We start from the raw sequence: 5207 nt of genomic DNA, 5'->3' as shown, positions 1-5207 counted from the left end.
ACAGCAAAACCATGTTATATGTGTGAGAAGGTGGAAGCAGAGGCATGCAGTAGAGAACAGTCCTCCAAAAATTCCAGGAACACAAAAATTTAGAATTAAATGAGTTTAGAAATGAATGCTAAGGACAACAAAAGGGCCATTCTGAGTTATGTTGGCAAGAAGAAGATTAAATTAGGACTGATGATTATGGTTAAATGTGAAGAGGCAGAACTATCCACCCCCCACCTCTTTTTATAAACTTCCATTTCTTCTACCAAGGATAATTATCTTAAAAACAGGGAACAACAAATAGGCAATTGACAATGAATGAACTTAAAGGCTAGGTCTAGATGATCTAGAATCTAGAGAATGGAAAGAACTCAGCAGAAGTAATTGTTGAGCTAACTGTAAACCATCTTTAAAACTTTCATAGGGAGTGGAAGAGGAATTATAGATTGGCAATGGATATATAAAGGGAGGACAATAAGGGAATCAAAATATTAGAAAATTAACTTTATTTTAATTCCTGTCAAAATTCTAGGAAAATAAAGTGGTGATCACAAAAAACAATTAATATTAGACCAAACTTTTTTTTACACAATAAGATATTCTTTATTGAATCTGCATAACTGTTTGGGTGTGTAGGAGGGAATGATTTAATTGTGATTTCCTGTACGCATGAGACTTTAAAAGATATTTGCCATGAACTGGAATAAGAAATGGAAATAAAGGTACACAGCATTTATTAATTGTGCTTCAATGGGGGAATGGTTGAACAGATAATGGTGTATGAATATGATAGAATCTTCTCTGAAACCTCTCCACCCATTATTTCTTATAGCAGAACTTTTAGAAAACTTAACCACATTAATATACCATAACTTGTTCATTCTCCAATTTATGGAAACTTCCTCAGATTCTCTGCCAACTCAAAAAGAGCTATATTTGTACAATTGTGTTTAGGACCAATTTTTCTCCTCCCCTTTTCCTCCTATTTCATTGTTGAGTTAAATGTACTTCTGAACCTAATTGCATATGTCTATACTCTTTCTTTAAGGTTCAATCCACGGTTCCCCCTTCATTTGTAAAAATATCTGCTTTTCCACTTTAATAGGATAATTTCCCCTAATGTCCCTTTCCCTTTGTTTCCACTTCCTCTTCTTTCCATTCTTCTCTTAAGACTATTAAGACATAACAGAACCACCTCTGATGATAATAGAGTTCAGAGGGGACATTTGTGTATCATCTCCCCATATTTGAATGTAGGCAGTTTATTCTTGTTTTGTCCCTTATCTTTCGTTTACATTTTCTTCCTTCCTATGTTTCAATGCAATCCTCACGTTCATTGGGAATCCTTGGAAGTTCTCTATTGATATTCAAGGTTCGTTTTTTCCCTCTGAATCTTATATTCAGTTTTGCTTAAGTTATTCTTGGCTCTAAGTCCATATGCTTGGGCTAAGTAGTAGTGGCTGCTAAAATCACATGTAATCTTGACAGGATCCTTGGTGTTTGAATTCTTTGTTTCTGGCTGCTTGCATTACTTCTCTGACTGAGTAGCTCTGATTGTTGTCTGTGATATTCCTGGAAGTTTTCATTTTGGTGTTTCTTCCAATTAGTAACCAGTGGTTCCCACTTTGCACACTAGACAAAAAAAAAAGCCTAGACAGATCTGTTCTAGATCTCTTTTCTCAGTATTCAGATGGTCCAATGATTACGGGTTCTTCTCTTCAATCTATTTTTTTCCCAAGTCAGTTGTTTTTCAGTCTTTTGACTTTGGAATCATTGCCTTCTATTTAGTCCATTCTAATTTTCAAGGAATTTGTTGCTTGGGCAAGGATTTCTACCCCTTGCAACAAGCTGTTAATGTCTTTTCCATATCTTTTCACTTATAAAATTATATATAATTTTTTAAAAAACACATTTTATCTCTTCCAGGTGTTCTAGCTCATTTGTGTTCAAATTGTGCTTTCTGCCAAGACTAGAAGTTTTAGTAACTTTTTCTGTATTTGTGTTTTGGGCTTCCCTGCCACCAGCAAAGCTTTTTATCATTAGATTCTTTTTGTTTCTCATCTAGGTTAATTATGATTGGGGGAATTTCTGGTCAGGTTTGTATTGCATGTTGGCTTCAATTTTACTTCATGCCTTTTCACTGATGAATGAAATGAGGCAAGTACCAGAGATAGAAGAGTCCATGATTATGACTTTATGAGCTTCAAAAGGTGAAAAGAGCCATGAGAAAGAAGCCCATCAAGAATAGTATTATAGCAGAGTTTGCTGATAGCCACAGGGGCTAACTCCAGTGAGAAGCCAACTCAGAAGAGATACCTGCCTGACCCAGCCCAGAAAAGATCAATAAAACAAGTTTTTGAAACATACACAAATGTGGGGGGAAAGGTGGCTCATTGGATAGAGTAAGGCATGGAGATGGGAGGACCTGGGTTCAAATTTGTCTTAAGCCAATTCCTAGCTAAGTTGTTTGAGTGAACAAGTCACTTAACATCCAGTGCTCACCCTTACCACTCTTCTGCCTTGAAACCAATACTTATTATCAATCCTAAGACAGAAGACAAGTGTTAAAAAATTTACAAAACTGAACACAAGAAGCAAACACATATATGGAGGAGAACAACACGGTGAAATTATTAAACATTAGGAACAAAATAGATATTCACAGTATCAGGATAAAAATTTAATCTATGATTCTCAAAAAATATTAAAAAAAGAATCACATTGACACTTTCCTGTCTGATACTAGGTAAACAAAAGAAAGGACAACAACCTCCCCAGTACCTGGGAGAAGGACAATATGTTCAAAATGAATCCCAGTCAGATAAGGATGGTCTTTCAGGGGAGACTGGCCAACGTTCAGTCCATGATGAATGTGCAATATGTGTCTGCCTGCTGATAGTAATCAGTGCGGAGGTCTGGTAAACCTGCTCCAAAGTTTGATGGAGTTCTGTCAGCCCTTGTACATGTATCCAATGGCTGGTCTTATAACACACTCATGATGCTGTTTCTCTTGGTTGTGTCTTCGTTCCTGATCATGAGAGAATCTGAGATGAAAGACCAGATTTTGACCTTGCAAACTTCAATGTCAAAGAATTACCAGAAAGGTCCACAGAATCCATTGTAGAGTTTGCTAATAGCCACAGTGGGTGACAGAGGAGCCAGACTTCTGGAAGCTACCTCATTGGAATAGCCCAGCAATAGCTAGGCACAGTCACTGTGTCCTACTAACAAGGGAGCAATTCATTCATTCATTATGTACCACTCAGAAGTGAACTCTGGTAGTGTTTGCTCCAAGTGGTCATGTTGAAGGAAGTATGCCTCAGTCTAGGGAGAGTCAGGGAATTTATTCCTCCTCTATTTCTTTGAAAAGTTGTGTTGTTTCCTCAGGGCACGTTCCCCTCCTTCCTGAGGATCCAGGTTGTCCATATATAAGGAACCATCAGAAGCTCCTACTAATAATGGGGGAATCTTCTGAATTGTGGCAAGTGAACAGATATTTTTGTGACCACAGAATGGTAGTCGGACAGGAGCAAATGCTCTTCCCTGGTTAAACATTTCTGTTACTTGAGAGGGCAAACAGCTGGTAGAGGCCATAAGAACTTTCCCAAAGTAAGCAGTCCAGGTTCCTCCTGAGGTTTCTCTTTCACAGTCTCAAGTTTGAAGACGTGAACGTTTCAGTGTTACTGGAAGCAGAGAGGAACATTCCATCCACACTGAAGGCCAAAGAGCAGATGCTTACACACCCCTTCACTCCTCTCCGGAACTCAAAGATTTTCTGTCCTTCTGGAATGGAAAATACCCTAATAACAGCTCCCTTCTCAGAAGCTGTGGCAAGTTCGGTACTCTTGCATCACAAGCCGAAGCTGCTGGGGACTAGCGTGAGCTGGTATCTATGAGCAGCCCTCAAATTAATGGCGTCAGACTTGTACTTCTCCAACAGTTGCACTCCCAGGATAAGCCAGGTGACAATTGCCACTATTTATTGACAGTGCACACAAACCTGCAGGGTTCCAGGGAGTTTCCCTGATTGTATGCAGTGCCTTCATATCTCAAATATGGACATTCTTCTGGGCATACTATCAATCTTTGTCCATTCAATTCCACTGCCAATATGGTACCGGAATAGCTATAATTGCATAGTTCAGTCCCCTTCTTAAAGTGGCAGACTTTTCCCTTTCGTGGAGCTTTGAGGCTAACAGTGGCCACTGGGCTACTTGAAAACAATCTTTCTACACTATACACATCTTCTGTATCAGTACATTCATAAATCGGTTCCAGCTTATCCACAGAGGAAAGGGAGAAGAATTTATAACCGGATTTACTCCCAACAGCTAAGGATGTGTCGTCCTGGTTGAAGTTGTCGAAGAGCAGCTGGTTGGAGCCGGCTGCCCAGCTCTGACTGGCCAGGTTCATGGCTGGGGGGGGGGGGTGCGGGGGGGTGGGGCTGGGCTCGGGGGCTCTACCTCCCAGGACAGAAGAGATGAGGGAGTCAGGGTTAGCCCCAGGCCCCTCTCTCCACTGCGGCTGTCATCATCTCCTCCGTCGTGGGTCCTCCAGCTGCTGTGGTTGTGGTTGCTACTGCTCCTGCTGTCGCAGCCGCTGCCACAGCTGGCTGCTCCATCTTCCAGACCAAACTTTTTTTAATGGAAAAGGAGGGAGGGAAAAGAGTAAGAGAGATTATGAAAGAGAAAAGACACATACACATATCCAGAGAGAAGAGTAAGTGCTTATAATGTGATGAGAGAGAGAGAGAGAGAGAGACAGAAACAGAGAACCTTTATTAAGTGCTTATGACATACCAAGCACTGTACTAAATGATGAATATACAAATACCAGCAAATGTGATAATGCCTGCCCTCAATGAACCCTTGTTCTATTGGGAGAAGGCAACATAAAACCCTTATGAGAAAACTCCCATTATCAATCCAGGTCAGTACAATCCAAGTCAGGGAATTTTAATATAACAAACAAATTAATTTTTAAAAAGGGTCCATATAAATACTTCCTAGAAATTAAATGTGTCAAAAATGCAATTAATGGACTGCCAAAGAGATAATGGTGTCTTCCTTAATGGTAGTCTTAAAGCCAAGGCATGCCAAACACTTCTTGGGAATGCGATAGATGACATTCTGGTTCAAGTGTGAGTTAGATTAATTAGACTAGATAACCTCAGAAGTCATTTCTAACTATCAAGCATTGTAATAATGTTATTCAGCTGA

At 39.7% G+C, this 5207-nt stretch overlaps 1 pseudogene; it reads right to left on the bottom strand.

The window, feature by feature from the left end:
* Positions 1–527: 527 nt before the first annotated feature.
* On the bottom strand, positions 528–4401 carry LOC100012851 (WD repeat domain phosphoinositide-interacting protein 2-like; annotated as a pseudogene).
* Between the last annotated feature and the right edge of the window lie 806 nt (positions 4402–5207).

The sequence above is a fragment of the Monodelphis domestica genome, chromosome 4 (genome assembly GCF_027887165.1).
Source record: "Monodelphis domestica isolate mMonDom1 chromosome 4, mMonDom1.pri, whole genome shotgun sequence".
Lineage (NCBI taxonomy): Eukaryota > Metazoa > Chordata > Mammalia > Didelphimorphia > Didelphidae > Monodelphis > Monodelphis domestica.
The sequence above is the reverse complement of the archived record's forward strand: the minus strand, read 5'-3'. Positions and strand labels throughout refer to the sequence as shown.